The sequence below is a fragment of the Trachypithecus francoisi genome, unplaced genomic scaffold (assembly GCF_009764315.1).
Source record: "Trachypithecus francoisi isolate TF-2019V2 unplaced genomic scaffold, Tfra_2.0 Lachesis_group0, whole genome shotgun sequence".
In the NCBI taxonomy this organism is placed as follows: domain Eukaryota; kingdom Metazoa; phylum Chordata; class Mammalia; order Primates; family Cercopithecidae; genus Trachypithecus; species Trachypithecus francoisi.
This window is the reverse complement of record NW_022681453.1, coordinates 166,897,126-166,923,492: the sequence shown is the minus strand read 5'-3', so window position 1 is coordinate 166,923,492 and position 26,367 is coordinate 166,897,126. Positions and strand designations below refer to the sequence as shown.

Sequence of the window (26,367 nt, the reverse complement as noted above, 5' to 3'; positions counted from 1 at the left end):
ATTTAAAAATGTAAAACCCTCCAGGATTATTTTATTGAAAACATTGCTCCCTTAGTAAAAAATATCTAGCTATCAGCATCAATTCCCAATTCACTTTGATTTCACTGTATTTCACTTATTTTGTCTTTTCCTTCAAAGCTTAGTATTAATCTTTTTTACTGGAATTTCTTATTCTTGAGTTTTTATACTATCTCACCTCTCAGTGATCTGGACAATATTTCTCTGCGATTTTTGCAGAAAAGACTTTTGGTTGTTAAATTCTCTGATACCTGGAAGATTTTGTTATTCTGTTGCTTCTATGCATAAGTTGATAATTGAGTAGGCATAAAACATTTTATGGAACAACTCCATTTCTACATAAATAGCTGTAGTTCCAAATATACCATCGTGTTAAAACTAATACTAGCTGGTACAATGAAAATGATGTAGCTTAGTGCATCAGTGGTGTCATCTCCAATTCCATTTGTAAAATGTCAGCAAGTAGAAGTGATTGAACTCTCATAAGGAAACAACCAGACTTTCTAGCATACTTCAAAGTTGTTTCTCTTAAAATTATGTGGACATTTACCTGTGTTCTTTAAAAAGTTCTTGTTCTATATAAGAAAGATGAAGGCAATCTACAAAAGCATATGTTTTTCCTTCACATGTGCTTTAAGACATTTTCTTTGTCCCAGAAATTTAAAAATTTATTTATTTATGTCTTGCATTCCTTAATTTTGCTCAAAAGAAACCCAACAATGTCAGTGTATTTGTTACATATGGAAAGTTTTCTTTTATTATAACTGAAGTTTTTACTTCTGATCCATCTGCTCTATTTTTAAAACACTCATTATTTTATCTATAAATTCAAGAAAAGAATGTTTATTTAACAATAATAGTAAATACTATATGTTAAGCTATCTCTTTGGGGTTGGGTAACAACAAGATGTGTATTGCCATTAAGTAGCTTACATTCTAAATTAGAACTCCATAATTGGTCATCTAATTACCTCTTATCCATTTAACTCTATTCATTTCCTTGGATGTTTAGACTAGTTATGAAATTTTTCCTCTATATCTTTGATTTCTATTTCTGCAGAAGTTTCATCTAGTGCATTTTTTCATTTGGTTATAACATATTCTTATTTTCATCTGTTCTTGTTTAATTAAAAACAATATAGTCTCTCCTACTATATTGTTGTAATTACATTCCTAAGAACATTCATATTATCAAATTGGTATTATAAAAACAATTATTTCCAGAGGAAATGGGGCTAGGGGCCAAAGAGCTTCAAATGCATAAAAATAAAATAATTTTACTACAATCTCAACAATAAGTGTGTTTCTGTATCTCTAAATGTTTTTTAACTGAAATTACAACTAATGAATTGGTCTATAAAAACAAGTATATACAATTCTAAACATTACTGATCAAGTAATGGAATATCTACAACATAAAAAAAGATCAGACCTTAGATAAGAAGTTTCCAGGACCATAAAATAAATTACATCAGTTTGTGACTGCCCATGGTAAAGACTATAACAGTAACTGAGCAACTAGCCACTCAAATAAACGTATTCCCATTTTTTTTAATGGAATAACTTCATTTCTACATGGATAATTCTAGTTCTAAATATGTCATCATGTTAAAACTAATAATAACTGGTAAAATGCAAATGACGTATCTTAATGTATCAATGGTGTTATCTCCAATTTCATCTATAAAATCCTCAGGAAGTAGAAGTGAACTTCCTGAGGATTTTATCTCCAATTTCATCTATAAAATCCTCAGGAAGTAGAAGTGAACTTCCTGAGGATTTTATCTCCAATTTCATCTATAAAATCCTCAGGAAGTACAGAGTGAACTCTCATTTGAAAACAACCACATTTTCTGGTATACTTCATGTACTGGGAGATGTTAATTGCTCCACCTCCAAAAGCTGCAAGGAGACCCCATGAAGTGGGAACCCAAAAGGAAAAGAACCCATGCTTTCACTGTGCTTCCATGAAATTCTCCTTTTCCTGTAAGCTCACAGAGTCAGCTTCTGGCACTTACAACTAGAAAACAAAGGAGAAAACAGAAAAGATCAAAGAAAAAATACCTGTTTGGTGCTAACATACTTCAAGTCACCCATGCACTAGGCTCAAGAAGCCATCAGAGGTGAAGTTTTTTATGTTTGACCATTAAAATGCAGAAATAAAGTTCTGGCCAGGAGCAACTTTGACTCCGTTAGCAGAGGAAACTCTCAAGATACTTCAAGGTCAGCAACACAGAAGACCATATGATAGGGTTTGGCTGTGTCCCTGCCCAAATCTCATCTCGAATTTTCACATGTTGTGGGAGGAACCTGGTAGGAGGGAATTGAATCACTGGGGCAAGTCTTTCCCATGCTGTTCTCATGATAGTGAATAAGTCTCACAAAAAAGAGGAGTTCCCCTGCACAAGTTCTTTCTCTTTGCTGGCTGCCATCCATGCAAGCCATGACTTGCTCTTCCTTGCCTTCTACCACAATTGTGAGGCTTCCCTAGCCACGTGGAACTGTAAGTTCAATTAAACCTCTCTTTTGTAAATTGCCCAGTCTCAGGTATGTCTTTATCAGCAGTGTGAAAACAGACTAACACACCATAGGACCATGTTAGCAAGCAAACTGTTGAAGAAGCAAACCCTCCATCCCTTCCAATAACTAAAATAGTCTTATTTCTTATATTTTTATTGTTGATAGTTTTCTTTTCAGATGATTCTGAAGCTTTTAAAAAGTAATTCAGTAGAAGAGAGTTCATCTACTGAAACTCACTTTGTGTCTTTCTAGAGTCCCCTGAATTGGAATCTTAAAACATGCATATTAGGATAAAAAAGCAGCTTAAAAACAGTTTTGTTAAATAAGTCTATTTTTTAATTCAATGAATGATTTTAAAAATTAGCTTCATTGTTTTTTAATTTACCATCTGTTAACTCAATAAATATGAGTTCTTAAAGTTATCCTAATTGTTTTGGAATTTGCTGCTTTTGAAGTTGATTAAAATTATTTAAATTAATTTTATTGTATATCCAGACTAGAACAAATCATGTCTGGATTTGAATAGATCTTGGCTAATAATTTATAAATAAATGTGCCTATTTCTACAATGAACCATCTTTGTTTATGCCCCTTAATATGTATTAGTCAATATGTAGACATGCAGAGAAAAGCTGATATTAGATAAAGAAATAAAAAACCAACACAACAATAATTGTTGCCATTAAAAACTGTGACCAAATGCAAAATTTTTGTGAACTCTGTCTCATGTCTAATGAAGAGGAAATGTAGAGCGGTCATCAACTGTGATGCAATTTCTTTTCACTCCACATTACAAGAGATGAAAGAACATGCTATGTTTCTTTAAACATCATCCTGCCTCTGGTCAGTTTATTGGAATAAGGGTGGTCACTGGACTCAAGCAGGCCAATCAGACTCTTCCCCGAGAATTGTGAAAGACAAGAAGATGGTCCTTTCTCAGGGTGGATTGACTGAAGATGGCTCAAGAACAATTGGAAACCATGATTCACTGTGTGAACTAACGAGGCGGGGAGCTGGACTACTGTGAGGAAGAAAGACAAAGATGAGATACGGAGAGAAAGAACTGACTTGGTTCCCTACAGCACTTCAATAGTTCTTCTATTCCGTTTGTTTGTTTGTTTGTTTGTTTGTTTGTTTGTTTTTGAGACGGAGTCTCTCTCTCTCACCCAGGCTGGAGTGCAATGGCACAATCTCGGCTCACTGCAACCTCGGCCTCCCAGGTTCAAGTGATTCTCCTGCCGCAGCCTCCCAAATAGCTGGGACTACAGGTGTGTGCCACCATGCCCAGCTGAGTTTTGTATTTTTAGTAGAGACAGGGTTTCACCATGTTGGCTGGGATGGTCTCGATCTCCTGACCTCATGTTCCGCCCACCTCAGCCTCCCAAAGTGCTGAGATTACAGGCATGAGCCACTGTGCCTGGCCAGTTCTTCTATTCTTAAGGCTCCATTGCACCCCTGATTTTGGATTGCATGAAAATTCCCAATGTACTTTGCTTAAGCTCACAGAGTGAGCTTCTATCACAGCACTGCAGCCTGGGTGATAAGAGTGGGGCCCTGTCTCAAAAACAACAAAACAAAACAAACAAAAAACTTGAACTAAATGCACAAGAGAGGAAATCCTTCTAGTAGTAATGTTTGTTTAAACAGGAATTTCCAGACATCACTTCTCACTCTGCTTTTCTTTAGATAAACATAACTTTTAAATTTAATGAATCATAGAAACGCGGTCTTGCTATGCTGCCCAGGCTTGACTTGAACTCCTGAGCTAAAGGGATCCTCCTGCCTCAGCCTCCTGAGTAGCTGGAACTATAGGCACATGCCACTGTGCTGAGTTTTACATTTTAACATGTTTTCTATGGATCATCTAAGAAATTTTTGTCTATCTACAACTTACCTTATGTTTCCCTATAAAAGCTTCATACTTGCAGCTTCTACACTTGGATCTATAATTGATTGCAAATAAATTTTGCATATGGTATGATATGGATAAATGTTGTTTTGGTTTCCCAAGTGGGTATCTATTTATTCCAGCATTATTTGTTGAAAACACTTCTCGCTGCACATTGGATTACTTTGGTGAAGGTAACAGTGGGGCGAGCGTATGGAAAAGCCATCTGAAACTAAACTAATGACTTAATACTAAAATGAAGAGGTAGACATTTTATTTTTATTAATTGTATTAATGAGCTTAAGGAAATGATAGCAGCTTCTTCACTCAATAAGAATGGGGGTTAATAATTCATTCACCAGAATTTGCTTCCATGAACTCACATGTAATACACCTAAGACCTACCTGATAACTAAGTCAACTCATTTTTTTGTTCCATACTGTTGCCTGCTTACCCCTTTTCATTATCTGTAAAGTGTGTATCCATTTATGTTTCAAACATTAATGGGAACGAGGCATGCTGGGATCCAGGCTGGGGCTGTATTAGTTAGGTGAATACATTTGCCCAAGATTATTAAATAAACACAAACTGATAACCAAATCAAGGCAAGATTCAATTGCTGGTCCTGCTTGTTTCTTTGTCCCATTTTGTTTTGTACTAGGGTTTTGTCTTTTCAATTGCCATCAACCAACTTCTAACCAAGTTGTAGATAGACAAAAATTTCTTAGATGATCCATAGAAAACATGTTAAAATGTAAAACTCAGCACAGTGGCATGTGCCTATAGTTCCAGCTACTCAGGAGGCTGAGGCAGGAGGATCCCTTTAGCTCAGGAGTTCAAGTCAAGCCTGGGTTATCTCATGAAGGTCCTCAAGGTTATCTCATGAAGATCCTAGAGTAGTAATATTATTGTATGTCTGAGATGACTTCAAAGTGTCACCTCAAACATACAATAATGCTTTTGACTAATTTTCAAAATCCACTGATTCCCATAGCACAAGTCACAGATCACCTGCACATACATTACCTTCATAGCTGATATGGTTTTGCTCTGTGTCCCCACCCAAATCTCATGTCAAATTGTAATCCCCACAAGTTGAAGGTGGGACATGGTGGGAGGTGACTGGATCATGGGGTGATTTTAATGGTTTAGCACCACCCTCCTAGTGCTGTCTCAAGATTTGATGATATCTGATGGTTTAAAAGTATGTGGCGGTTCCTTGCTTGCTCGTTCTCTTGCTCTCTCTCTCTCTCTTAGTGCTGCCATGTAAGACATATCTTACTTTCCCTTCAACTTTTGCCATGATTGTAAGTTTTCTGAGGCCTCTCCAGCCATGTGGAACTGTGAGTCAATTAAACCTCTGTTCTTTATAAATTACCCAGTCTCAGGTAGTTCTTCATAGCAGTGTGAAAATGCACTAATACAATAACACACGTGGAAAATACTTAATATTTGCCCCAAACACTGAGGTAAATAGGTGAGGCACCTGGCACTGGGGCTGTGACCATCTTAGGTCCTTCTCAGACCCTGCTTTGTCACCTTGAGGGCTGAATGTCTCAGTGTCTTAGAATATTGGTTATATTTTTGTAACATTTTTGGATCATTCATCTCTAAATACGTCTTAAAAATGCTCAGTAGTGGTAGGAGATCTATAGTTTTGGCTAAAAAAACTCCATTTTCCTTATTTCTAAAATAATTAATTCCAATTTGTCTTTGAGAACCATCCCACCTTCACGTCCAAGCCCACATGGTTTGAGTAGAGTGACTGTACTCCCAAATCCAATGTGGGCATTTGACTCAAGGCTGCTGAGGAGTGAATCATAGGTGCTGACCATGGTGATGAGTGCAGGTTTGGGTACCTGACATAATCTAATACAGTCAAGTTGGGCATAGTTCTTTAGCTGGAAAATTTGAGAAAAAGGAATACTCTTTGTGCTGGGGTTTCATGTCAGAAGAATGGAAGCTAGGAGAAAAGGCAGATTAAGAATGAAGTTCTTAAAAATGAACTCCTTAAAGGAAAAACCAGACTAAGAATAAAGTTAAAAGAGAAGAAAGTATAACCAAAAGATAGCTGATGACATTATTTGAACAGCTAGATCTAATTATGCCTTAAGTAGTCCTTGCATTGTATTTTCCAATTTATGTGCAGGGAGGGGAAGAGACGGTGACAAAAAATAAAACAAAATAAAAAATAAAATCTTCCTTTTTAAATTGGATTTTTGCTCCTTATAACCCAAGCCCCAAATCCATGTGGATTGCTGAATAGCATCTGGTTCTACCAAATCTGAATTTCTGGGCACGGACTCAAAGAACCTGCATTTTAAACAAACACTCTATTTAATTCCATACACACTAAAGTTTAAGTTTAAGATCACATCTTTGTTTTGTGGCTGAGGAAACTGAGACTTTAACAAAGTGTCTTTCCCAAGATCATTCAACATTATCTATTTATTCAAGGTGTGGAGGATTATCAGTAAAAAGGACAAAAATCTCTCCCTTTATGGACATTAATAAGCCAGCTGGTTAGTAACAGAATGGGAAATAGAATTCAGCCATTTTCTTTTTTATGACTTGATTTCCCTAAGGTCATGCTCTAATAATTTTCTTCTTTAACCCAACACATTTCTGGTTTAAAATCTGAACATTTAAATGGCAAAGATTCTACACTTGGGCAGCATTCATAGCACATAAAAACAGGAGGTACTTTCACAGTTTTGAGGTAAATGTAACTAGTGTATATGGTCTGGTAATCGTAAGCATTTCCACCAACCTGATAAAGGAGAGAGCACAGCAGAAGGAAGAAAACGCAGTTCCCACTCCTCCCCCCAAAGTCCCAAGTGGCTGAAAGATCTTTTAAGACTCTTGTTTTTCTTTAAAATTCATGCAAAATGCTACAGTTAATTCCATTATATGTGTGACTGTTTCCATAAGAAAATAATTTCTAAAATCCTCAAGTAAAAAATAAATATTCCAGAAATAGAAGCCATAATTCTCCTTTGGCTTGTGTACCCCCAGCACAACATCATGTCATCCAGGAGTAAGTACTTATACCCCACTTACATCCTAGTAAATTCATTTTTCTATTCTGAAGCACTGTGCATCTACTAACCCCATCTACTAACTATTAGCATCCCTGTAACATGGGTGAGAAAACTGAGGCATAAAGAAATTAGGAGATTTGCTCTAGGTCACATAGGTAGCAACTAATTGAACCAGGATTAGAATCCAGACAGTTGGACACCTAAAGTGGCTTTGCCTAGATGTATTTATTTACTCCAAAGTTCACGTAAAATATAATTTGCTCATGCTGCCCCTTCATATTCAAAATTCACAGAACACATAAAATGGATGATTTTTATTGGTTATAAGTTAGACAAGAAAACTCAAGAACGTTGACTTTCTTTTAGTCAAGAAGATTAAATAAAATTTGTAATCTGTAGAGCCAAGTTGTCAAGAACTTAAAGACCTGATGGCCCAGTGAATTGAATGACTTTTACGAATATGGATGTACCCATGGGACCAAATCTACAAGAAAATGGTCAGCACGTGTTATGAAAAGATACCTAGTATTTCTAACATTTTAATGGTTATAGGAAAGTGTGGGGTGGTGTTGCATATTTCTGACTATTGAGTGGAAGGCAAGTCTGGCATCAAAGCAAGAGAGCAGCTAGTAAGAGTAAGCAATTAGTGGACTCAATTAAAAAATAAAAATTAAATATCCTCAAGACAGTCCTTAGGCGCATGGCTATGGGATAGGTTGAGATAAAACAGACAATAGTCTTCCTTTATTTGAGGTTTATCTTCTGGAGTTTCAGTTACCTGAGGTCAACTGCAGTCTGAAAATAGGTGAATACAGTGTAATAAGTTAACTTTGAGAGAGAGAGAGACCATAGTCTCTTTTATTACAGTGTATCATAACTATTCAATTTTATTATTAGCTATTGTTAGTAAAATCTTACTGTGCCTAATTTATAAATTACACTTCATCACAGGTATGTATGTATAGGACAAAACAGTATACATAGGGTTCAGTACTATCCAGTTTCAGGTATCCACTGGGGATCCTGGAACATATAACTTGCAGATAAAGAGTGGCTAGTGTTCTCTAATGGGTATAAACACTTTGACCTTCAGTAGAAATATACATGCAAAAGCTATACAAAATTTGTCTGCAGGTCAAAACTAGCTTAAGGAATAACAGTGTGCTTTAAAATATGGATAAGTTGACAACATTTAATATTCAATTTTTCATATAAATCTAAATTTCCTGCTTTTCTTTGGAGAATGGAAGATCTGACATTTGGCATCAATGGCATTTATTATCCCATTTTGACAGAGGATATATTCTTCACATTGCCATAGCCGCACCACTGCTTATGGTCTTAACTTGGTCTGCTTTAGTCAAGTACATCCATGCATGGCCCAAGGTAGACATAAGAGTCTGCAATTCCTGATGTATGGGATAATGTCCAAACCTCCAGAGAATGTCTGCAAGGCCCTTCAGAATTTTTAGCCTTTACAAAGACCCCATGTGCCAGCCTCATTGAATTCCTTACAGTTCCATAAACAATAAGCTTTGTCATGTTCAGTGTCTTTGTCCATGCTAGTCTCCCTGCTTGAAATATCCTCTCTCTACCTCCTCTTTCTGCCTAGAGAAATCTCACTTATCCTCAAGACTTAGTTTAAGTGTCAATTCCTTTACTTTTCTAAATCCTGCCAGCTAGCTATTTGCTTCTTTCTAAGTGTTCACATAACACTTTGTGATTCTATTAGCATCATAATGACTTCTTATTCTGTCTGCCCAATCGGAAAATGTGTCTCTTGAAGAGGAGAACTCTTAATCATCTCCACATCCCCAGTCCTTAAAAGAGTTCCTGGCTTCTACTAGGTAAAAAATGAATATTTACTGAATGAACAACAGTAGGATAAATGAATGAATGAAGGATTTTTAAAATTTGTGTTACAAGATCATATAAGACATTTGATGTTCACAACAAGGGAAGTAGCTACTCAAGACCAAATTTCAAATTTTGATAATGATCATGACATTTTCAGATAACAGTTGTTTAAAATGCCTATTTATTATACCCTTGCCAGGAAAATAAGTCCTGAGAAAACAGAATGTATATAATATTAGTAAATATAAAAGAGTGACATAAAAACAAACCACACTTTGTTAGCGGTTCTAAGGGTACAAGAGGTTGTAGTGGTGCATTCAAAGAGACAGTAGAGAGTAAAAGAAGTCACACAATGTGTTGCGGGAAGTCAGGGACCCTGAGCGGAGGGACCAGCTGGAGCCGCGGCAGAGGAATGTAAATTGTGAAGCTTTCATTTTAATATGGACACATATAAGTTCCCAAAATTAAAATTTTTATAATTTCTTACACCTGTCTTTACTGCAATCTCTGAACATAAACTGTGAAGATTTCATGGACATTTATCAGTTCCCAAAATTAATACTTTTACAATTCTTATGCCCGTCTTTAATCTCTTAATCCTGTTATCTGTGTAAGCTGAGAATGTCCGTCACCTCAGGATGACTATTGTGTTAAACTGTACAAATTGATTATAAAACATGTGGGTTTGAACAACATGAAATCAGTGCACCTTGAAAAAGAACAAAATAACAGCGATTTTCAGGGAACAAGGGAAGACAACCATAAGGTCTGACTGCCTGCAGGATCGGGCAAAAAGAGCCATATTTTTCTTATTGCAGAGAGCCTATAAATGGACATGCAAGTAGGAGAGATATCACTAAATTCTTTTCCTAGCAAGGAATATAATATTAAGACCCTAGGAAAAGAATGGCATTCCTTGGGGGAGGTCTATAAATGGCCACTCTGGGAGTATCTGTCCCATGCAGTTGAGGTAAGGACTGAGATACACCCTGGTCTTCTGCAGTACCCTCAGGCTTACTAGGATTGGGAAACCTCAGCCCTGGTAAATTTGAGGTCAGACTGGTTCTCTGCTCTCGAACCCTGTTTTCTATTAAGATGTTTATCAAGACAATACGTGCACCACTGAACATAGACACTTATCAGGAGTTTCTGATTTTGCTTTGGTCCTGTTTCCTCAGAAGCATGTGATCTTTGCTCTGCCTTTTGCCCTTTGAAGCATGTGATCTTTGTGACCTATTCCCTGTTCATACACTCCCTTCCCTTTTGAAATCCCTAATAAAAACTTGCAAGTTTTACGGCTCAGGTGGGCATCACGGACCTACTGATATGTGATGTCACCCCTGGCGGCCCAGCTGTAAAATTCCTCTTTGTACTTTTTCTCTTTATTTCTCAGACTGGCCGAACCAATGTTGAAATACTGGGGGTGGGTTCCCCCAATAACAATGTTTCCCTCTAAGCTGGTGGCTACTCTGGCAGTATTTGCCCTAAAAAAAGGAAGACTTGGGCCATAAACTGTCAGGAAGAGACTGTTTAGCTGGCAGGTTATCATATGGACAAGGATTACTACCAGAATAGTAGTCCGCAGAATTGTGTACCACAGCTGTCTACTCTTGGGTACAAGATAGGCTGCACTATCTGATCTCCTTGTAATGATTCCTTGGAGCCACACAACTAATCCTGGTTAATTCTTTGTGAGGCCATATGATGTGTGTCATTTCTGGGCCATAGCATTTAAATGTTAGCATGAAACCCTCCGGAGTGATCTTTATTTTTGCCATAACAACATGAAACATTCAAGATGGCGACTATTCTATTAGCCAGGGATCTGGAGTGACAGACATGGAACAGACCAACTAAACTGCAATGAATTCAAAGCATAACCAAGAAAACAACGTTTGCTGTTATAGGCTACTAAAAAATTGGAATTGTTACTCCAGTACAACAACGCCTATCTTGACTGATAAACAGATTTGTTCTGTTTGGCTGCCACTGGCAGGACGAAGACTAATGGTTGGAAGTTTTAGGAAGACTAATTCTGTGCAATATAAGGTAAAAACATAATAAAGTATACAAAGATAGAATGAAATACTTTTGAAATTATCCATTCACTTGCACAATATATAGTGAACTCTACTCTCTGGTAAGTAATGTATAGGTAAAAATCCTTGCTTTAATGGTGGTAAGTAGAAAGTTCCCCTTCACACCCAAAATGTCTGCATTGAACGGCCTCTAAAGATTTGATGGAACAAATTAACTTTAAAAATACCTTCCAACCTAGAGCTTTAAGATCTCTAACTCCTCTGGTCTTAAAATAATAGAAAAATACATATATATATATTTTTTTTTTCCTCAAGTATTTCTTCAATTCAAACCACGAATTAATCCATTGTCTTTTCACATTTTGATGTCATTTTTCCAGCAAGTAAGTTCCTTCAAGGCCAGTGCTGTTTTATCCTTTCTCTTGATGTTTCTTCTAATGTTTAGTAGACAATATTTTATTGTCTGTTCTTTTAAGGAAATAACCAGTGTAGCTTTTGGTACCAGCTACTGTTATTGGCCATTTGATATGTTCCAGATTTGTCTTTCAGTCATTTAAGTTAGATTTGGACTTGCCAAAAAATCTAGTAGCACAACTATATTATTGCGTTAGCTCATTTGAGGTGCTATAACAAAGTATCTTGGACTGGGTAATTTATAAGCAACAGAAATTTATTGCTCACAGTTCTGCAAGCTGGGGAGTCCAAGATTACAGCACCAGCATATTCAGTGTCTGGTGAAGGCTCACTCCTTGCTTCACAGATGGCACTTTTATTGCTGTGTCCTCACACAATGGAAGGGGCAAGGTAGCTAGATTCAGCCTGTCTTATAAAGGCACACATCCCATTCATGAAGGTTGGAGCCTTCATGACTTAATCACTTCCCAAAGGCCCTACTTCTCAATACTATCACTTTTGATATTAGGTTCTAACACATGAACCCTAATATTGGGGGAACACTAACATTCAGACCATAGCAACTAACCAAATAACTTCCAGATTAAATGCCCCTTTCTTCTGAAAAATGGTCTTAGCCTTGTGCTATGAAATCTGTGGCCAACTACAATATTTTATTAACATCTTAATATTTAATAAATTCCTACTGTGTGGAGGTGTAACGTTTAAGAGCTTATCAAACTATGTTATTTAATGTACTGCACCCAGAATTACATAATTCTGTATTCTAATAGAGCCCATGACCTCTCTATACAAGACTACTTGGAGGAAAAAGCAAATTCAAAAAATGAGGAGCAAAATGGTCTCTTGGTTCAACTCGGGGAGCATATCATACTTTCAGTTATAGGGGCTTGGCTGATAACTTGGGGAAGCAGATGAGTATATAAGAGTGTAAGAAAGAAAAAAAAACAAATCTTTTTCAAAAATTTCAAATTTCTGTTCAGCTTCGTATCAGGCTTTCAGAACTGGAAAATCAACTGCCTGCTACCATAAATTACTGTTATGCAGTAATTAAATACAGAGAATGTATTTTTTTCCATTCCAAACCCTGATGTCTTTCTCAGATACAGATATTGTTACTGGTTAGGAAATTTAGCATTTTGGTAAATTAAGGCAGGAGGATTTAATGTCTCCTGGGACCTGTGGGGGCAGAAAGTGATCCTAGAAAGAAAACATTTTACTGTTTTCCTCATTATAATCATTTATATCTTTTTGCTTTGCTTTACAGAACTAGGAGTTGTGGTGGGCACTTGTGTCTTTAAAAAGGAGGGTTGGTTCACTAAAAGAACTGTAATTCATAATTTTAAAAAATTCCTATATGTTTGGAATTATGGTCTCAGCATAAACTGATGATCAACTGAAAAAAGATGAATAAATTCCAGGGAATTCAATAACCATGGATACGGGGAAAAAGCAGCATGAATACATGCTGTATTCTCCTTTATTTAGAAAAACCACACAAAAATACAGCACAGTTGATGTGTTTGTTACCAGGGCTTGAAAGTCGAATCAACCACTGTGTAAAAGATAAAATAAGACTGCACGGATATCAGGATTTTCCCAGCGTGCTTTATTCATAGCCATCTGACACAACAGGACCTAACAGAGCTTTTAGGAAAAACTGAATTCTCAGCCCACAGTCACTTTCCAGGAACTTCCCTGCAAACAGTGCTGTGCGCTGGCAGGATGGAAATCTTAGCAATCTCCCTCCTGCTTCCACAGTTCCCTCCTCTCTAAATAAAATTATTTATGGGGACTTAATGAGAGAGCAAGCCTTGTGTGAAAGGAATTCAAGAAAGTGCGGCTTCTAAAAATACACCTAGGCAGCTCTACAGTCCTTATTGTTACAACCTGACGTTTTGCAGTTCATGCCATGAACCTAACTACACTTCTTGCCAAATACACACACGCGTACAAAAAGGAGGAAAAGTAAAAACTATGTTTTCTCTTTCTGCAATCCCTTTAACTTTGAGTAAACAGTAGTAATTTTCTGTTGACATACTCAATGCAAATTTCCCAAAGGCTACACAATACAAAACAAAAGACCTGTTAGCTTCCTCAGAGCTGAGGGGAGGAGAGGCAGGGGCAGAGAAATAAAGTTGATGAAGGTCCAGTCTCTCCTAAGTCTGCGGTCCTGAGCCTCCTCCAGTCACCCTAGTCTTTTTGTAGAGATATTTTGAGTTTCAGTCTCCACTTGGGAAGGTTCCTTGACCCCTTCTCTCCCAAGTCCCCTGTCAATAAAATCCTCATCTCTCCCGCTTTGCCGCCAGCTTTCTGGGGAAACTGGACCTTGCTTAGGCGTCTTGTTCCAGTGGGCTGAAAAGTACAGCTGGTGACGTGAGGATAAATATTTAAACAAATGGGCTGGGTCACAGCGTGGGGGTCTTCAAGAGAGGGCCTGCTCCTCCTTCCGCCACGTGCTCCTCACTTGGGGTGGAAGGCTCCTGGATAGGGGGCTAAGAGGGACGAGGGTGGGATGAAGGGAGATGGACAGACCAGGCTGTAAGTGAAGGAGGCCCTCTAGGAAACATCGTCTCGACCGAACATTGACAGAGAAAAAAAAAAAATCGGCCCACATGCCCCTAGTGGGGAAGCATACACCCCACGCAGGCTGGGTTGAGGTGGGGGTGCTTCGAGGCCTCTCACCTGACTTCCTCCTCCGCCTGCACACACACTACAGTAACCCCCTCTACTCACCCCCCAAAACCCAGCCAAAGAACGAACAACAAGAGGAAGCCGCAGGCGACAACAGGAGGGGTGCGCGTGGTGGGGGCCCCGGAGAGGTGAGGGGGCAGGGTTGGCGGGCGACGAGAACCGCGCCGCGCACCCCAAGCGCACCCCCAAGCGCCCACACTTACCCCTCGAGGCTGAGGGTCCTGTCTTCCGCGCCAACCCCCGTGCGCGCCCCCTCGCCCGCCCTCGCCCCTCCGGCCCGCCGCCCCCCACACCCCGGCCGGCGCGCTGGGAGGGAGCCCAGGAGCCGCGCGCAGCGGCGGCGGCGGCGGCGGCGGCTCGGGCTCGGCTCGGCTCGGGCTTCAGTGCGCCTAGTGTAGCCAGCGGCCGCCGAGGCTCCCACCGCCAGGGGGAGAAGCCGGGCGGGCGCTAGAGAGGCGGGCCGGGCCCTGGCCGCCCCGCTGGCCAGCCCGCGCCGCACAAGCTCCGAAGCGGCGGCTGCGCGGGGTCTGCCGAGCCCCCGGGCGCAGCGTGCCCGGCCCGAAGCGCCACGGCTGGATGCGCGTCCCGGGTGGCTGCGGGCTCCCGCGGGGGGCGCTCCGGCCGCTCCGGTGCGCCTCCAGACTGCGGGCGCCGCGACCGCCGAGCCGAGAGCAGCTCCCGCCGGCCCCTTCCCCCTCCCGCCCCCGCCGCCGCCCCCTCCCCCTTCTTCCCCCCCACCCCGCCCGTTAACATCTCCTCCCTCCCCCTCCTTCTCTTCCTTCCCTTGGCCCCGCGCGCTCGCTCGCTCGCTTCTCGCCTCGCTCTCCCCTTTAAACGCCCACTTCGGATGGGGAAAGAGGACAACTTGAAGTCAAGTTGCAATTAACTTCCGCGGCAGCCGCAGCTCCGGCGGCGGCGGCGGCGGCAGGAGAGGCAGAAGCCGCCGCCTCGGAAGTCCGACGCCGGCGCGCCCGCCCGGGGAGCCGTTCCTGGTTTCAGGCCCGCACTCGACAGCCACCGCCGCCCCCAACGTCCATGCCTGAGTGAGTTCTGCTCTTTTGCCTCCCTTTTCCCCTTGCTACTCTTACTGTTTTATCTTTGTCTCTCTTTTTCCGGAATCAAACCAAACTTCTCTGTAGCACCCACCCCGCGTCCCCTGTTGGGGCGGCTGGGCTCCCCTCTCGTGGGCGCAGGGCTTCAAGGGTCTTCTGAGTCCCTTTTCTCACGCAGTCGGACCTCAGAGGGGTGCGCTGGTAAAGTAGGGGAGAGCGATTGGGATAAGGGACTTGAAGATGCCATTCGTTCTCTGTCTGGGTGTGGACACATCACCACACCTGCCCAACAGACCCTGGCTGAACAAACTCCTTCAGGTCACCGGTATGGCCCGTTTTAGAAGAGGAAAGGGGAGTGGAAAAGACCGAAGGAAGCAAATGGGGAAAGGGGGAGCCTCTCTGTGCGTTCTGGAGCCGGGCGGGCAGTAAGGTGCCTGGAGGAGTGGGCTGCGGGAGTGGTAATGTTCCCCCGCCGGATCGCGAGTCTGCTCAGCATCCTTTCCCGGTCCATCTCCGCCTCCCTCCGCTCCCTGCCGGCGCGACTGATTGTAAGCATCGGCGAAGAGGGGCCTGGGAAGTTTGTGGCAACTTCTGCATCCCGGGAGCTACTTGGGCGCCGGGGCGCTCAAGTTGGAGCCCGGAGTTTGAAAGCGGCGGCACTCCCCATTTCAAGCCCTCGCTGGCTGTAGCGAGGCTGGTCCGGGAGAGGCTGCTGGTGTGATATGTGGGTTTGGAGTTGGGCAAGAGGCAGAAGAAAGGGCCATCCTCTTAGCTGGGGCCGGGACATCACAGGTGCAGCCTCGGAGTCCACACCGTGTCTCCCTCCTGCTCTCCAGACCCGAGCGCGGTGGCCTTTTCCTATTGCTCCAGTGCCAAGGCTCCTGGGGCGGCAGAACTGGGGTTTGGGAAACCACGACGAGAAGGACGAAGCAGGCAGGTGGCAGGTCTGGGGAGTGCCACGTGCGTACCGGGGAAACACAGGTTCCTCTTGGGATGACCTCAGAAGACCAACAGGAGAAAGGGGCATAGGGATCTCCTTGAAGGTTTTGGCCTTGGCCTCCACTGGGGTGTTGCAAATTTCACTAACAAATGTCAACCACAGGGTCCTCTCTCAAAGTGTCCTGGTTGGCAGCTTTGACCTCTGCGCCCTTCCTTGGTGAACTTTCTCAGCGGCATTCCGGACTTACAAGCAAATGTTCTAAGACTTGGACTCCACATGGTTATAAAAGAGACAGGGAAAACAGAAAGATGCCCTATTCCCCCAGAGAACCTTACTGCTCTGACTGACTGGGGTTCCATGTTTGCATACTTGGAGGCCAGGGGACCTGACTTTCTCAAGGGGGAGGGTGTAGGGTAAGGAGTAAAATGTGACCACTCGGTGTCAGGTTTTGTCCTAAGCAATCTCTGATATTTACGGTGTTTGTACTGCTGACAGAGTAACTCATCCCGTTGAAACTTAGTTGAAATTTACACTCTATCTAAAGTGGATTTTTCTGAGATGTCAGTAATGTGAGATTTATTCTGTGGTCAAACGTAGCTGCAAAAATCAAAAACAAAAACCCATGCTTTAAGTCTGAAGAAAACCAAGGTTGAGGTGTTTGCTCTAAGAACCTCTCATCTCCTGTATGGTACTAGTGCTATGATTTAGCAGTAGTCCTTTATTTCTATTGCATATTATTTTCGTAGAACAGTAGTACATTCATATACTGGCTGCTCCAGTCTGCTGGCAAACATTAGCATTCAAGCTTACATTTTTGACAAATGTGCAGACAGGAATAGCATGAATAGGCATCTTAAATATTAACAACCTAAGCATCTGTTGTGAAACAAATTTAATATATTTACTCTGTTTTTCTCACATTGTTAGAAAAGGTTATAATAAGTGCATAATTTCAACTTTAGTTAGCAGAAGTAACTGGCTGTATCTTTCACTACCTCTCCAAGTGTTTAACACAATCACCAGACATAAATACTTTAATTAACTTGGTTAAGCACATTATTAAATACACTGTAGACAATGTGTATACTATATTAAATGTAACAGTAGCAAACTGTTTATTCTATTTATACACATTTTAAATGACTATGCATTTTATAAATATACCAAATATGCTTATTCTTCATCTTCATTTGACACTTACTCATTTTTTTCTAATGAAAACAGTATTTTAAATGTAGAGTTGTTCAGTCATATGCAATACATAATATGTAAACAGTAGCTATAAAATACAAGGCATTGTCAAATTTGGATAATACTACATCTAACATTATACAAGGGAAATAAAATCATGATCCAATTTTGTATTTCTTTCTGAATAATGAATATAAATGATGTATGAAAAAAGAAGAAATAGGGATTTCCCTCCTAAAGTACTAGCTCCTTAAAATTTGGTAGGAGGGCAGGATGGGGTGAGAAAAAAGAGAGAGAAGACCTAAATAACTTCCAAAAGTCTGAATAGTTATTTCCAGAATCAATGCATTCCTCACTTTCCCACAAGCTGAAATATGTAATAAATAATAGTTCTTTGTATGTCAAAGTATTCAAAAGGAATGTTTTTTGTTCAGATTTGTAAGAAATTAATATATTCTTTGGTCAATAATCTACAAAAGTAGTTCTTTTGTCTCCCAGCATCTTAAGGACGACAACAAAATGAATATTGGTTTATTTCTGCAAAGAAATCTGTTGCCAGCTATATGAACTTGTGATTAAATAAGACATGATATGCTGAGTGATGGTAAAGAAATACTGCATTAACTTAGTAAAGACTAAAATATCTGGAGGAGAATTTTCAGTTCTTTTTCATATGACAGGTTGTGGATTGTAAATTAGGCCTAAAAGGTCAGGTGACAGGCACCTGTTCCTCATTATTGTAAAAATATTTTGGTTACAAACACTATTAAGCTAAACACAACATGGATATACAGCAGGGACACTATAAAGCACTCTAGTGGGTTTTCATCTGCTCTGTAAATTTCCAAAAGTACTATACATAGATATACCCTTTACACACATCGTTTCTTCCATACATGTTGTCTTGGATGACTGTAATTAATATATTAGTACTTGGAATTGATGAAGCATATAAAATAAATGCATATGACTAAAGCAATCTTCAGACTATTTCTAGATGATGTAGTTGAATGCAAAAATGTTTTTTAATCCCTTTTTCCTTTTCAATATATTGATTATCAGAATTCTGTTCATGTTATAAATAGAAACCTCCCCAAATTGCCTTTTACACTTTTTAGATAAGATAGGTTCTTATTTTAAATGATGCCACGAAGTATTTTGCTCAGTACTCATATATAAAAAGAAAATTAGTTGCTATATACTGTCATAGCTTTATGGCATACATAAAATAGAAAAAACATGTTTTACATGAATGCTGTTAGGAAGGGTATCATCATTTGATCTTCAAACTTGCCGCTTCTCTCAGGAGAGTTCAGCAATATTTCTATTGGAATTAAGGAATGGGGTTTGATTTTTATGAATGGTTTATCTTCAGATATTTCAGAGAGCAGAATAAGCATACATATTGAAAAGACTAAAGTGGCACAAGGTTGCAAAAGATTAAAGGTGCCAGGTGCTTTTAATTAACAAATGGGGACTACCTCGAGTAAATCAGATAACTCAGATTAAGTTCTATGATATTTCAAAATGTTTTCTGTCTTTTTCGGTTTTGTATGGTTTGTGCTTATTATATTAAGTATTCATTTTTAGCATTTGTGATCAGATTACAGAACAGTCATTACTCTTGCTTTTCAAATTGATTTGGTTTTCAAACTCTAAAACTCTGTGATGATTTTTACAAATTGGTTTACATTTTGACAGAACAGAGTTAAGTTAATTAATAGATCAGGCACGAAAAATCATCCACAGTAGGGTATATTTTCTGGTAAAATGAAAGTTATGTTTCAGCATGATGAGCATCAGGCTTCAGTAATCTGTTCCTCGTGTGGAATGAACACTTCCTACTTCGAGCTAGCAGGCACCTACTGTTTATTTACGCTGCATTAAACTGACAGTGCAGCAATCAGAGGAAAAATATTACTTACCTTCCTGAAGTAAATACCAGTTTATAGGTTAGTGCACGTATTTATATTCCTGTCACCACTAAATAACGGCTCTGTCTCCATTTTAATATCTACCTATGCTATAATCCAGGGCTTCAGACTCTTCCTAGTTGGGGATAGGGGTCGAGAGGAGTTTTTCTTATTTCCCTATGGCAAAACTTTAAAGACAAGTAATTTCATCTTCTCATTTCTGTCACGTGAGGACCAGTTGAAAGAAATGTTATGCACTTTTACTTTGCATACCTCAACTATAACATCAAAACCCCAAAAGAATCTGCATGCCACTTAAAATAGTTATCTTAAAGCAACCTCAGGATAAATATGTTCAAACACATTCAAATGTGTTTTGCTAAATTAACTTTCTACAAAGTTCCAAAAAGATTAAACTATTTGATTCCTCAGATAATAACTTCAATAAAATGTCTCCTCTTCCAAGTCTTACATGGAATGTTTGAGTTTTTAATGGAGTTCTGAAAATATGAATACAAAGTGGGGCTCATTGATTGATTTATTGATTGACTCTCTGAGCTTTTCTCTGAAAACAGTCTTACCTCCTTCATTTGACTTCTTGTTTATCTGCCATCCTTAAAATAAGGGCGATTTCTACCTTGTTATAATACTAAATGTATTTGTTGTTTTCTTTTAAGTTAAAAATCCTTTCTCTTTCAAGACCCCTTTGAAACATCAAAATACTGTTAAAGTTGAATTCCAGAACTCACAATTAATTTGAGAAAAGGCTTATTTTCACTTAAATTATCTAAGAAGCGGTTACACTTAACTGTCTATACACAATTATCAATACCTAATCACATATTCCACTGACATCAGGGTAGAATATAGTCTTAATACAACGTATAAATCAAATCTGTTACAGAAGATTCTTCTCCACTATACCGAAGAAAAAGTATCTACTATAGTAATTTATATATCGTTCCTAAATGATGTTCTCAATGGTAAGTCTATTTAAACTTGATGTCTTCATAGAGTGTGATCAACACATTAACACACATTATTTCATACTTTTGAACTTATGCCAATGGTACCTTTTGCTGTTTATTTTTTTAAGTCTTTTTTGAGATTAGATATTTCAGAGTAAATAGATACAGATTGTGTGTATATCTATTCAGGGTGAGATTTAGTAGTGTAGCATTTCTCCAACATATTGACCTATTTTTATGCTTTCAAGTTATTTTGTATCACTTTTACAGTTGTTGCAGTTTGAAAGTTCATAATCGAAATTCTAATAACCTCTTTCAATGGAATTTCAAGGATGTAATTCAGTTTATGTGGTGATGTAGTTTAGTTGCAAGAGATGAAAATTAGTTAACTGGTACCTCAGGATTTATGTCCCTGGTTTCTGCTGAAATTTATTCAGTCCAGTTATTTGACATTTGGTAGAGAAGTGGCTTGTAATCAAAAATTAAGAGTTGGTTCAGTTTCCAGTGGAGGAAAGATTTTGCTGGATAAAACATTTAACTGTGCAATATTTTATTACACTCATCACTCATTTTAGAGCCTGCTTATTGTTGCACACATTTTTGAATACCTAGGGGTGCACGTCCCCAGATGAGGCTGAAATGCTTGCAGAAGAAGCAGATGTCAGACTGTACCTGGCTGTGCCTTTACTAGTACCTATGTGAACTTGAGCTGGCCCCCCCTCCTCTGCACCCCTTCCCCCCCAGGTGTGCAGGAAGTAGAGGGCGTTATACTGGGTGAAGTGGGTGGACTCTACCCAGAGCTATGACCTGATTTGTGACGCACCCTCAGAACTGCAGTAATGGTCCAGCTGCTTCACAGGCAACTGGTAACCACCTCATTTGGGGATGTTTCTGCCTTGCTAGCAGTGCCAGAGAAAACTTCATCATTGTCACCTCATCAAAGACTACTTTTTCAGACATCTCCTGTAGGGCTAGATTCGGAGAACAGCTTCTGATATTTGGAGGGTAAGTGCCAGAAAAGTTACTATAATGTTACATATGGAGAATCAGGACTCCAGCCACAGTGACAGATAGGCATTGAGTGTTCGGGGGAGGGCTTTCTGTTGGGATGTTGCTTTTTCTCAGCTCTAGAAAATTTGGGGCCAGATACTAAGAAAAATTCTTCAGTGGGCATTCTTTTTTGGGTGGTGAGATGTAGTAGCAAGTTCCCAGGGAGAATTATTAGACCTTCTTGAAATATTTAAAGAAAAGGTAGTCAGTAATCTGTGTGAGGGGGCAATTCTTTAGATTCAGTTTTCCTGGAAGCTAGGCATGTAGTAGAGTTGATTGCTAGAGATTCCTCTATAGTCTTATTCAGTGGTTCCTGATATGCCATTAAGAGCATGTAAGTGACAATTTGGCCTTTTAATGTTTATAATGTTAAGGACTTTAAGGCAAAAGAGGTTTTATGTTATAAATATTTTATTGTAATAATTATTGTAAATAAAATAGAACCTAGTGTATGCAGATATCTTTGAAATGGAGATAGTCTTGAATATAGCATATCCATAATTAGCTGTTTGATATTGAATGCAACTGAGTTTTCCTGTTCCAGTGAAACAGACAATGGAAATCATTGGGGACTAACAACAGGGCTATGTGATTCTTGATATAGCAAGCCTTTCTTTCCCCCAGAAAATATTTTATCAGTGAATAAAGTACTAAATTAAAATGCATACAGTTTTAATTTTTAAAAAAATCTATAGAATTTGTAAAATAATCCAAATGCTTCCCATTGTATTTTCACCAACTGAAATGATACTTGGATAGATGTTCTGTTTAATGGTAGACAGTTATCTCTAGACTGTGAGAGGAAAAAACAATATTTTAATAACTACGTTTTAAAAATTTTCTTAGAGTTCCATTTCCCTTTGGGTGGTTTAAGAGGACTCAGAAACAATTTAGTACATTATCTTAAAAGTTTAACAATGACAGCTTGTATAAAATCACTGTATTTTAATAATACTGTATGCTTATTAGTGTTATTAGAGGAGTAGACAGTTAATTACAGCCTTTTCTGAGGCATGTTAACTATATATTAACAACCATGTTAAAAAAGAATGATGTATACCCTTAACATACAAGCGGCTGCTTGCTTGATTCTTTAAAAAAATTCTTTTAGAATGTATGACTCAGGGTTTTGGTTCAGAATTATGAAAGGTTTTCTATTAAAGCAACTTAATTTTAAAACTTTTCACTGGGTTATAAAATTTTTCTCCTTTTTTTTTCTTTCTATAGTGTTGACCTGATAGTTTTTGCCAGTGTCATTAGAAATTATTGCCCCTCAGTGGTTTTAGTTTTTCCAAATTGTATTTTGAGATACCCATGTTTTCTGGTTTTTTGATGACTTTGGCCAACATAATCCATTAAAAGCTTATTCAATTGATTTTGCTCCTCTTAATACTTCTTTTTGTGTTATAATTTTAATCACTTTTTCTTTAGCCAAATTGTGATTACTTCCAACTCTATATAATCTAATGTTTTACATACATTTCAGCAGTCAATCACAGAGGTAGTTCTAAGATTATTTCATTGTCTAAATCTCAAACCTGGATTTTCACTATGGCTTCCGGCATGACAAAACAATGGGTGACTGAAACTAGAGGGATTTAAAGCTAGACTTAGCCTTACTTAGACAATTCTATCAAATTGGTTAACTATTTGAATTATCTTGGTTGATTTGAATTTGTAGATCTCGTAACCTCGTAATATGCCTCTTAAAAACGCACTAGTATTCCCACTTTTTGAAGTTTGTAGAAGCTGCTATATATTTCTGTAAGTATTAAACTACAAAAAGTAAGTAATAAGGTACGTCTGTGTTATATAAAATAGAAAGTTCATAGTTAGCATTCTGTGCCTTGTACATATTGAGCACTCATTAAAGAATTGCTAAATTAAAAATAAAATATAAAATGTAGCTTGTGCCGATAAAGATTTATTGGCGAAGAGACTTTTCTTTCTAATTTTCTGTTTTTACTGGGGTTCTCTGAACACTTAGTCTGCATATGCCTCATTTTCTGGATAATTGGATGATTTTTTTTTTTTTTTTTTTTGGTAGCACCTGGGTCTCTGTTCTATCCTCATTGTCTGACCTTCAGTATTAGGTTAAGTATCCCTGCTCAGCTTCATTCTTTGGGGTTTGGTTGTGGTAACAAACAATACTGGAGTCAAATGGAGCACTCCCCTGAATTCCTTGCAATTTGAGCCACCAAGTAGCCATCCTTCTGATATTCCAGAAGCAAAAATCCTATGGACTAGTGCCTCAAGGCTGATCCACCTTTCTCAAGCTCCCACTGAATAAATGCTACTGTAATGATTGCATAAAGAGATATTTTTCATTGCAGCTTAAATACATTGTTTGAAAAGTATTCTAAGATTTGGGGTGTTTATATATGAATATTTTACTCCATTCCTTAAAACTAGTTCTGAAATTGCAGTAGGGTTGTGTTAGCTGCATCTAAAATATTCTGAAAAGTTCTAGGCATTCTATGAAAGTTATCTAAAAAAGACACTTCCTTTTAAAATTTATTTTCATTTTAAAATATGAGTGGGGCTGCTTGTGAGACAGTCCTATTTAGTTACACAAAAGACAGTTTCTTAAGTGGTGCACTGCTGTGTGACCTATTACATTATCATGCACATTCTGTCTCTTTAAAAACACAGTCTCCTCTATTTGCCCTATTAATTGTTGATATGTTGCCATCCACGAGACAAAAATTAGAGCTGTAATTAAATAATCATGTGATGCTCCTTAGTGCCAATGAGAGCAAACTCATTTTTCCAGGCCCTGATGGTCACTGATTATTGTATTACTACTGGCTTGCTTTATTTTTTTTAATGATTCTCTATCTGTAGATTACCTAACTACTGTCCTTTTCAAAATTAAAAAAAAGTAGAAAACATTCAGCCAGTTAATTGGCTAGAGGTCCTCAGGGACATAAGGTAGACTTACCTTTTTTGCTTTTGGTCACCTGGTAGGTTCTTTGGGGAGGCTACATCAATGGTGTGGTTGCCTGCCATTTAATTTACACTGGTGTTTTGGCTGGGATGGAGGCATATGGGGAATGCCAGGAGAATTACAAAAGGAGCCGGGTATTAAAATTCAGAAATGATTAAAATTGAAATAAAAGGATGCTGCTTCTTTGCCAGTACTCTGGCAGTCATAATGACACATAGAGATTAGTTTCCACCTTCATCTTTTCCTTCTTTCTCATTTCCTCTTGTTTATTGTTGACACATTTTCCTTATGTCTGTCTCCTGTCTCTGTATCTTTTTGCACCATTATGCATTCCTACTTCTCCCTCTTTCTTTAAGCATGGAGAAGCCTACTTAACTGTATTATAACAATAACAGAATAGGTTATTAATATTTAATATGCACATGATTAAAATTTCTCTCCCTTAAACATAGGTCAGCTGTATTACTAACCGGCATGTAATTTTTCATTTAAAATATTCTTATTCTGCCCCATGCCATTTCTGAAATGCAGTCTACTTTAGTGGTGATTTAATACACAACGTGTAGAAAATTGTGGTCGGCTAGTGAGAAAAGAATTTACCAGTCATGGATAATCAATTATGCATGAATTCAAATGTAACAGATGGAATCTGGTGAGTTAAAGTTTCTCTTTGCCTTAACGGTTTTTTTTTTTTTATTTGTTTGTTTGACACCTGTCTCTTATATAGAGATAAACATCTAACATAGCATGTGAGAAATTTATTTATATTTGTATTTTCTCTTTCAAGTGAACTTAATTTTTTAAATTAAAGAAAGAGATTTTTTATGTGGTCTTAAAGGTTATCAGACTCTCTCCATTCATTTTATAGATACAAAACCTGATCCTGCTTAACTAATGAAGGATCACTCAGCTAGTGAGTAGAGTAAGAAGCAAGACCCAAATCTAGTTTCACTATCTTTTCTCCACTACTTTTCCCACTATGCCATTTATGCTCCTTTTTTTGGGAGTTACTTAATAATAGGGATATTATACTAACTGTGAGTTCTAAAGGCTTTCTGATGAAAACTGTGGTAGACTAGTTTTAAATTGTGAAATACTCTCTTGTATGACAGGCAAATATTATCTGTGTACATATAAAAATATTATGCTATGTGTATATTTTATACATATATATATACTTATTCATACTTGGATGTTGGCCAAACAATTGGATTTTTCAAATCTATTGAGAATGCCACAAGATTTGGTTTTACATCCTAAACCGGCATATGCCAACCTTGAAGATACATTTACACTTGGTTGCAGTGTTGTAAATTTTTAGTGACAAAACCCCTTTGTGCAAAACAAACTAAAAAGTTATTTTTGAGAGCCTTGTTACCTCAAAGGAGATAAAAGGTTAATTTTTATTAAATATAATGTGAATATGTAGTGTTTCTTCAACTGTAGAAGTAATAGAAGAATAGTGGATATTGACCTTTAAAGCAGTCTAGTCTCAAAACAGAAAGCTGGCTCCCATCAAAATTTTTCATAATGTGCTATTTGTTTCTCTCCCAAGTGTATTTATGTATTAAATAATACAAATGAAAAGTCTTTGCAAAATAAATAAAAATAAATGATTAAAAAACAGCCTCAAGGCTCTCTAGTTCTTTTTTTAAAGTTCTACTGTGGCATTATTTGTCAACTTTTTCTTCATTCATGTTGGCTCAAAATGTCCATGTATAGTCCATGCTAGTTATCTAATAAATTTTTAAATGAACTCATTAATAAAGAAAAAGGCACCTACAAGATAGGTAACTGGATATGCTTTGACTATAGCTATACTGTGAAGCTGTTT

General features: G+C 38.4%; 1 protein-coding gene and 1 long non-coding RNA gene across 9 annotated transcripts in view; one reads left to right on the top strand and one right to left on the bottom strand.

Annotated features, from left to right (window-relative positions):
* Nucleotides 1–15,147, bottom strand: part of LOC117084223 — a 176,083-nt gene extending 160,936 nt beyond the window's left edge. The window contains exon 1 of one of the 5 annotated variants that reach the window (XR_004437359.1): nucleotides 14,676–15,147. This is a non-coding gene — a long non-coding RNA (uncharacterized LOC117084223). The remainder of the gene's footprint in view (nucleotides 1–14,675) is intronic. The other 4 variants (XR_004437360.1, XR_004437357.1, XR_004437356.1 and 1 more) reach the window with 4 other exon arrangements.
* The window catches only part of SATB1 (SATB homeobox 1), a 98,006-nt gene continuing 86,174 nt past the window's right edge, over nucleotides 14,536–26,367 (top strand). For 2 of the 4 annotated variants that reach the window (XM_033212771.1, XM_033212768.1), the window contains exon 1: nucleotides 21,338–21,541. The gene's annotated coding sequence lies outside the window, so the exon portion shown is untranslated. Of the gene's footprint in view, nucleotides 14,601–15,152; nucleotides 15,516–21,337; nucleotides 21,542–26,367 lie in introns of those variants that run through there. The other 2 variants (XM_033212769.1, XM_033212767.1) reach the window with 2 other exon arrangements.